Source organism: Lutra lutra, chromosome 3, assembly GCF_902655055.1.
Source record: "Lutra lutra chromosome 3, mLutLut1.2, whole genome shotgun sequence".
NCBI classification, from domain to species: Eukaryota; Metazoa; Chordata; class Mammalia; order Carnivora; family Mustelidae; genus Lutra; species Lutra lutra.
The window spans coordinates 76,929,599-76,939,181 of NC_062280.1; the positions used below are offsets into that span (position 1 = coordinate 76,929,599).

Genomic DNA, 9,583 nt, shown 5'->3' on the forward strand with positions numbered 1-9,583 from the left:
TGATTAGAAGGTTGGAATTTTCAGTCTCACCCCCCAAACCTCCAGGGAAGGGAAAAGAGTTGTAGTAAAATTCAATCACCAATGCTCACTGACTTAACCAACCATACCTGTGTGATGAAGTCTCCATAAAAACCAAAAGGACAGGATTCAGGGTTTGGAAAGCTTCTGGGTTGGTGAACACATAGATCCTGGAAAGAGTAGCATACTCAAGAGAACATGGAAATTCCATACCATTTCCCCATACCTTGCCCTGTGCATCTCTTCCATCTGGCTGTTCCTAAGTTATATCTTTTTATTGGAAAAAACAAACAGACAAACTGGTGATCTAGTAAGTAAAATGTTCCTCTGAGTTCTGTGAGCTACTCTAGCAAATTAACTAAAACCCTGGGGAGGGAAGGGTCATGGGAACCTCTGACTTATAGGCTGTTGGTCAGAAGTGTGGGTAGCAACCTGGACTTGTAACTGGCATCTGAAGTACAAGAAGGGGGTCATTGAAACCCCCAGGTTGGTCAGAGGTACAAGTGACAACTTGGGCTTTCAACTGGCGTCAGAAGTTGGAGGGGCTGTCTTGCAGGACTGAGGCCTTCACCTGTGGTTTCTGCTGCTATCCCCCAGGTAGATTGTTTCAGAGCTGAGTTGAGTTCTTGGACACTCTGCTGGTATCTGAGGATAGCTTGGTGGTGTGTAGGGAAGCTCCCCACCACACACACTGGAAATGGCCTAAGATGACCAAAAGACTTCCCTCAATAAAAATGAAATCATCGTTTTGTTGTTTCATAAAATAATTAAACACATAAGCTGCTATTTGTGGAAGATTAGGACATTGATATGACTGACCTCAATTTTCTTCTTTAAGAAGAAATACTTCTCTTTTGTGACTAGAAACACAGTCTGTGCATTTGTCCTGAGAATGGGTAGTGCACCTGCTCTAAAAGAATGAAAGACCCTTGATTTTTGGGGAGAGATTTTAAGACTCTCCAACTGTTTCATCTACCCAGATCAACTGCTACCTTTCCTCTGCCTCTCCAAAATCTAACCATTCTTCTAAGTTATGTGTAAACATACCTCATCCATGAAGCAGCTTTTCATCTACTCATATGATTTCTGTTCTTTAAACTCTTTTAGCAATAGATGTATAGCCATTATTGACATTTGTTTAATGATGTGCAGGTTTCCCTGTTAGATTCTATTATCTTTGAAAACATAGACCATCACTCATTTTCCCAACCTGCAAGTACCTTGCACATAGTGAAAGGTTAATAAATAATTGGTAAATTAATCTATGTGCAATCACTTAGTTTGCTGAGGAAATTCAGTATGCCAAGCAGTGCTTTAAGCGCTTTCTACATGCTACCTCATCTCATCTTTGCCACAACCCTATGGGATAGGGTTTTTTTTGCTATTTTGTTTTTTTTGCTATTTTGCCTAAGGAAAGGTGAGAGTGCATACTTACTTCCTTGCCATCTCAGTAGCAGAACCAGGATACGAACCCAGACAACCTGCTTCAGAACCTATAATCCTGCTTATTGTGTATCGCTGCTCACAGGTACTACAGTACCCAATTCATTTACTGTATACAGTAGGAAAGACAAAGGGGCAAAATAGTATTTAGAGCACTGCCTTTGTCATCATGGACACATGACTTTGTACAAGTCGTAAGTGAACTTCTCATGTTCTTCAGATAAAATGGATTAAGAGTAGTATTTATTTGACAAATTTTTTGTGGGGTTTCAATGAGGCAGTGCATATAAAATGCACATAATAAAAATGAACTTTTGTGATGATGGGGAGGATATTCCAAAGGTGTGGAATCTCACTTCTAGCTCTGGGAGTGAGACTGCCTCTGCCTTTCTGTACTTGGTGCTATACTCTTTTTCCTAAAAACAATGATTTCTAGTCAATTTGAAGCTATTCAGTAGCAATTGTGGACATACAGAAAATAGCACTCATGCACTGTAGTGAGAATATGCAGTGGGCCAAAAACAAAATTAAAGGACTTATAATTTTATAGCCAAAATAAATCTCCCTCGAATGTTAAATTGTGGGCATCTCTTGGTGTCTTATTACTAAGTGATTATTAACCCATTAATGTTGTACTTCACTCCTGTGGTAACATGTGGATACGTTTTCCTTTTCCAACCAAAGTGTTAGGTTGTATGTTGTCTATAGCACTTGAAATGCACAGATAAGTAATCCTGTGGGGAGGAAAGAAAGATCATTTTATTATTTTTTTAAGATTTTATTTATTTATTTGACAGAGAGAGAGCACAAGCAGGCAGAGGGAGAGGGAGAGAGCCTGCTTTGGGGTTCAAACCCAGGATCCTGACTTCATGACCTGAGCCAAAGGCAGACACCTCATTGACTGAGCCACCCAGGTCCCCCAAGAAGAGTCATTTTTAAAAGATTTGGGGGGGGGTGTTTATTTTAAAAAGATCTTTTTTTTAGTTCTTTGAGATTTTTCTGAAAAAAAGATGTGCTTAACTTCAAAATTACAGTGAAAAAAAAATGATGCTAACTTCACTGAAGAAGAGATAAAAGTGGTTTAAGAAGAAATGTATGCTATAAATCTCACATATTCATCAAATAAAATAATGCACCTAATGCTTACATATGTGCCAGGCAATGACAAAGGAAAATAATCATTTTCTTACAGTGGATCTTTGTATGCAGAAATCAAGGGCAGGACCTATTCCTATCTTTGAGGGGGGTAAGTATCTGATTTATGTATCTACTTATGTCCTTAGAAGACTGTGTAATGTAATGCTGGCAAGCCTTTGCATAGCATATTATTAACTTGAAAGTCAGGATTTGTCAAGAGGTCTGAGGTTCATAGTAGTCTTTCTATAACTTTTTTCTACCTCTTTTGAATTATGGACGTGGGAGCCATGTTTTAAACTATTTGGTGGGCCTGTCAGCATTTGTGGTAGCATTTGCAGTGTGCGCCTTGAATTTGAATGTGTGTATATGACAGATGCAGCCAAGTGGCCTATAAGATATTATTCGTTTCTTTACACAAAATCTGCTAGGAGATGACATTTTGAAATTTTGTGGTATAAAATACAAACTTTCAAAATATTAATTGAAACTCAGTGGGAAGCGATGTAGCATATAAGAAGCATGGTGTACTGCTTTGAATTGCAGTCTTAATAAATCTCACTATGCTAAAATGATGACTCTTGTATTTTGCTTGCATTAAAATCATTTTAGAAGGTAATTGGTTTAGCTTATTGTAATACTGCCTGATAATATTTCTTTTGTTTTTCAAGGAAAGAATAAGGTATCATTAAATTATTGTTGCATGGGGAAGTCATGTATTATAAATGTTAGTGAGTACAGAATATAAAACAGTCTTGCAAAAAATAAATACACTTCTTCACACAGGAGACTCACTACAGGTTTCACTGGATTATTTAACTCATTCAAATATATTTCTACTTCATAGACTGGGATCACTTCATAACTCATTTTAGTTATTTTTATTATTTCTAATTTACTAATTGGAAAATATATACAAATACATAAAGCATGAAAGGGCCTATTTTGGGAAAGTAGCACGATTCTACTTGAGTATTAAATGAGATGGGTTGTTATTGTTTTGAGCATTTGAAAAACAGAGTATATCAAAGCTTTTTTGTTGCTGCACCTGAAGAGAGAGAATGCCTAGATCTTTATGATTTTAATGTAATTTTTTGAACATTAGAGTTTCCATAACCAGAAAAATTAAACCATTTTTAAAACTGAAGGATCCTCAGGGCATCTAGGTGGCTCATTTCATTAAGTGTCTGCTCAGGTCGCCATCCCAGGGTCGCAGGATTGAGCTCCATGTCAGGCTCCCTGCTCAGTGGGGAGTCTCCTTCTCCCTCTCCCCCCTGCTTGTGCTCTCACACTATCTCTCTCTCTCTCTCTCTCTCTCAGATAAATAAACTCTTTTTTAAAAAATAAATAAAAATAAAAACTGAAGGATTCTCATAAGTTATATATAAGTACATAATATATAGAAATATATGTGTGTGTGTCTACCATACATATATATGTAATTGTATCTATTTTCCAGTGATGGCTTTTTTAATGACTTAAAACAGAATGCCATTTCACTGAATTGAAAATGTTTTTAACTGAGTAGAGTCATCCAATCAGTTGTGCATTTTCCTTCTGCACAGAGTCAAAGAAAAAATATCAACACTTTGCTTATTTTCTGGGCTGAGGCAAATTGGCTGCAGTGGCCAGTTCTGAGGGACAGGATGATTCCTAAAGTTACAGCCCAGGAGTCTAAAGTTTCTCTGGCATCCAGCTTAATGTCATGCCTACTGTTGTACCCAGTCTTTAATATTTCTAGCATGTGCTTCTCACTTGCTTATCCTGATACATCACCACATTACCCTGCTGTAAGTTGGGGGCCAAGTGCCTTGTGAGTTGTTGGCTAAGCCTCGGTTAGCTGAGCAAACACAGCATGTACATATGTTGGAAGAGATAATGAATGCATTGCCAGATGCCTCCCCAGCAAGGAAAATCAGAAACTGTCCCTGAGCCGGGCAAGAGAAAGGAATGGAAAGCAGGACAGACTCCTCTGATCTAGGAAGCAGTGGTGGTCTAGCTGAAGCAAGAAGTGGAGGACAACAATCCTGGAGGTAGATTAGTGGCTCTGTACTCTATAGAATCCTAGTACGTACATCTAAACAACTTCCCAGCTGGAGATGCTTGGGAAGGCAAAGGAATAAGGCACCATACTTCTGTTGCAACCTGGGTAAAATGAATGTTTAATTTTAAGGGCTGAGCAAAGACCACTCTCTGGCATCTGCCATAATAGAATGATTATGTATGTAAGTACCATACTTTCTTTGCATCAGGTTGTGGAATGTGTGCGTTGGGTTTTATGAAATAGACTGAATAAACTAAATATCTTTGTACATGCAGATTTCAGAGCTAATTTATTTTAACAAATCACACAGTTGATGCCTTGATTAAGAACAAGGTGGGAGGGCGCCTGGGTGGCTCAGTGGGTTAAGCCTCTACCTTCAGCTCAGGTCATGGTCCCAGGGTCCTGGGATCGAGCCCCGCATCAGGCTCTCTGCTCAGCAGGGAGCCTGCTTCCTCTTCTCTCTCTGCCTACCTCTGTGCCTACTTGTGATCTCCATCTGTCAAATAAATTTAAAAAATCTTAAAAAAAAAAAAAAAAAACAAGGTGGGAAATGTCCAAAAGGCTGTAATATAAACACATAAAGCATGTGCAAGGTCTAGTAAGCTTTAAGGGAGTTGGACATTTCAGTTGATAAGACAGGAAGAATGACAGAATCCAAATCAACTTAAGGCAAAAAGTTCAAGTACCAATTAAGGTAGGCCCTAATAGAAACTATTCGTCAGCTATTAAATGACTATGCAGACGTGGAAAGTCTATTTGCTACAGAGATTTGTTCATGGTTTTTAATGTATTTAAGTAAGAATTCTAAATATTTTCAGATTTTAGCTCAACAGAACTGTTAGTGGTTAGGAGAAGAAAATTGCTATCATTAAACTTAATAGATTGTCTAGACCTCTGATTTTTTTTTTAATTTCTACAGCTTTGGTTTTCTTTCTGCTTTAAGGCTCAGTTATTTTATCTATAGTTACTATTTTATGTGGGAAATTCTAAATGTAGTCTTTCTGAATTATTTACCCTAATGAATGGAAGTAATGTCATCAATAACTGGACACCCAGTAACTGGATAAAAACAGTCTAAAATATTTTATTTTTTAATTTTTTTCAAAGATTTTATTTATTTATTTGTCAGGGGGAGAGACAGTGCACACAAGCAGGGAGAGTAGCAGGCAGAGGGAGAAGCAGGATTACCCTGAGCAGGGAGCCCGATGCAGTACTGGATCCCAGTACCCTGGGATCAGTACTCTGGGATCATGACCTGAGCTGAAGGCAGGCACACACATGGTCTTGATGAAGGCATTTACCTCTCTGAGTCTCAGTTACCCCATTTACAGAAAGGAAGTGAAAAATGTCTGTCTAACTGATCTTGCCATGGGGAGCAAATGAAGTAGGTATGTTACTCTACTTCGATAAATATATGCATTAGAACTCAGTGGGCTACAGAGAAGTACATGAATTAAAACTCAATGGGCTACAAAGATAATATATGAATTAAAACTCTATGGGCTCCATTTTAAATAAAATTATAGAACAGAACATAAAAGAAAGTAGAGTTTATTTGGCGGAAATAAGATGTATCTAATCTCCTTTTTCTTTGTTTCATTGAATACTTTTATTTCTTGGTCAAGAAAATAGAAAAAAATAGCTCTATAAGCTTAGACATTTGGCAGAAATCCTTTGACTTCTTTGTGAACAAGTTTTATAAATACAGAGTGGATTCAAGTGAAAAGGAATATAATTAAAATTTGCTAAGCATCTTTATCTTTGGCAGTCACCGTGCTTGGTGTGAGCATACTTCATCTTACTTAGTTCTCCCTACCTTGTGACCAGCCTCCAAGGAGCAGTAGAACACGGGTGGATGAAAGTACACACTCTGGAACTAGAATAACTGGTTTACATCCCAGCTTCTTCACTGTCAAGCTTTAACTCCAGTGTGTCTTTGTTTTCTCACCTGAAGCACATTCAGGATATAAATAAAATAGATTATACCTTTATGGGGTTATCTTGAAGATTAAGTGAAGAAATGCCTGTAATACCCCTTAGAACACTTCTTGGCACGTGGTTAGCAGTCAATGAATAATAATTCCTGGCATTTTTGTAGAGCAGTTATGAAATGCTAACTCAGAAAACAGCATCTCATTAAGACATTTTCCCATGTTCTCATAGAAATTGAAAGATGGAGCATTGATTCAGGTCTCTCTGAATAACACCCACTGACCTTTATGGCTCCAACACTTGGTTTCCTAAACACCTCCATCCTGACCTGTTTGAACTTGGACTCTACTGAAGGTGTAGGTGATGGAGCAGGTTTATATCACAGCCCTGGAACCAACTAAGAAAGCACCGTTTGGTATTTCTGTGCTAAAAATTACTTCAGCCTCCCCACCACTGGAAACTTCTCACCGGACGTGATTTTATGCAATTCTGGCGTCCTGCCATATTCTCTAACATTTCTTATTTTCTCCGCCTCCTGTCTTCTCTGATATCCCTCACCCTTGTGTTCCTGATCATTTCTTATGTGGAGTAGTTTTGCTTCTATATTGTTTACTTATCCTTTTTCAGGCCTGTTTTCAGGACTTTATCTGCCATTTTGAAATGCTTATTTAAAATCTTTATTTATACAAAAACAAAAGCAGATTCTCAGGTTAGAGAAACTTTGATACCAACGGTTGGATTGCTTCCAGCTATTCATCTGACCATTATGCTTCCCTTCTTTAAAAACCTAGAATATTTTCGTTACATCCAGAGTAAAAATTTAGGTCCTTCGTAGAGCATTAAAGGCCCTTTGTAATCTGCACCTTAGCTATTTTTCTACTGTGATCTTCATTAGCATTAAAAAAGGGAAAAATAAAGAAAAGTCAAGACAAAAATTTTAAAAACAACCCATAGAACCCACCACTCAAAGATAAACCATGTTACTCTTTCAGTGTTTAGCCTTAGAATTACATCTTATGTATATAGATACATGTATTTTTATTTGATAAACTTTTAAACTTACTTAATATTCTTTCTTATAACCTGTTCTTAAGAAATGGACAATAAATTATTTTCTAATGTCAATAAATACTCACCTATAATATTCTTAAGGGCTGAAAAGAATGTCGATAGATACTCCCAACATTAATTTTACCAATATTATATAACTAAATATACCAATCTATATAACTAAATATTTAGGTTTTCCCCCACTTTTTGATACTATAAGCAGGAAGGTTATATATATTCTTATAGCCAAATCATTGCATATCTCTTTATAACTTTTAGTATGTATTTACAAATGTGGATTTGATGGGTCAGTATAGAGCTGTAAAAACTGTGTTGCACTCGGTCTCTCTAGGGTATGTAGGGTAGGGCTGTATGTTACCAAATTGTAAATATTTGTCACATTTTTTGGTGCAAATTCTATCTCATGGCTATACCCAATGTTGCATAACTTTTTCCTATCACCTAGCACATTTAGGTATTTATTCATGTGTTTCAATTTTCATTTTAAGCTGAGGAAAAGTGTTCTTATGCATAGCACTTAAGAAATCCAGTGATCATTGTTCACTTGAGCATCTCGTATACTAAAGTTGAAATGATGCGGAGATTAGCATGGCCCCCTGCACAAGGGTAACACGCAAATTTGTGAAGTGTTCCATATAGAAGGAAGGAAAGAAGAAAGGAAAGAAAGGAGGAAGGAAGGAAAGAATCTAATTATCATACTCTTGAGAGATCAATTTATAGCTGACCACAACTAAATACAGATATCAGAAAATAAAAAACCACTTTCGTCTAAAAGTCTGTCTTTGTGAAAGTCTCAAAAGTAATTAGAATTCTGATATGTATATTTATGTTTAATAATGTTAAAAATAGAATTTTTTAATGTTGCACCTTCATGCTGAAATTTTAGAAAGAATAGGTAAAGAGATACTAAGAAACATAGCATTCTCATTAGCAGTCATAATCAAAAGGTCTTGGTCATTAATGTTAATTATAAATTAAGAGTTGCTGATATCACATAACTATTAGGTGTTGGTACATTCAGTGGCTTGAGTTATAACTTGGAAATAATATTCAGTGGATCCTTAGGGAGTCCGTGTTTTATCAGATAGAAGTAAGTATATTATATGGCCAGGTAGAAGATACTACTTTGGGCCTTCCTTGCAAATGATCTCATCCTAACCTACCTGGGTTGCCTGGGGTACTGGAACTAGTTGGTAAGACTAGGTGATGTACAGTCCATTGGTGGTCTGTTTGCCCTCAGGATGGAGGCTCTGAAACAGTGTATCTGTCTGAGAGAGTTGGTATGTTAGGAGTTGTGATTGTGACCACCCTGTTAGGAAGATCTGAAGCAATCAGTTATGTTTAGAGTGTGTGGTTATAGTAGTCTCACTGTATTGGTGTTCAGACCATCCTCCTTCTGAACATCAGTGTCCAGAGTAACCTGCATGTTACTGTGGCCAGTGCATCAGTCTCAGTTAATGTGCATGATGCTCTTCAGGAGACCCACAACGAGCTCTAAGTGCCTCTCGAGTGCTCAGTATATCCCAGCCATAGTCGGGAGAACTCTCTGAAAAGTCAGGGTATCACCCATATCTTTTCTTTATTCCCAAACCACCTTCTAGTTTTATATGAAGACCAATTTCCAGTTGGGAATGCAGCTACTATCCAGAGGAGGATACTAGAAGTGGACTCATATCCACTTTCCTGTTTTTATTATGGAGAAAGGAAGTGAGGTTCTATGCAGAGTTCATACTAGACTAAGTAAGAGTCCTGAAAATGGCATGAACAAAATCTTTTTAATACTTTAATTATACTGCTAATATAGCACCTTAAATTGTATGTGATAAATTTGAGACTCTTTAATATGGTTTATAAGACTCGCATTACGTGGCCCTGTCTCAGGATGGGTTCCCCAGAAGCAGAAACGGGAATAAGGATTTGAGCACCATGAAGGAAGCACTG

At 37.4% G+C, this 9,583-nt stretch overlaps 1 pseudogene; it reads left to right on the forward strand.

Moving 5' to 3' along the window:
- Positions 1 to 8,188: 8,188 nt before the first annotated feature.
- LOC125096635 (uncharacterized) lies at positions 8,189 to 8,283 on the forward strand (annotated as a pseudogene).
- The last annotated feature ends 1,300 nt before the right edge of the window (positions 8,284 to 9,583 follow it).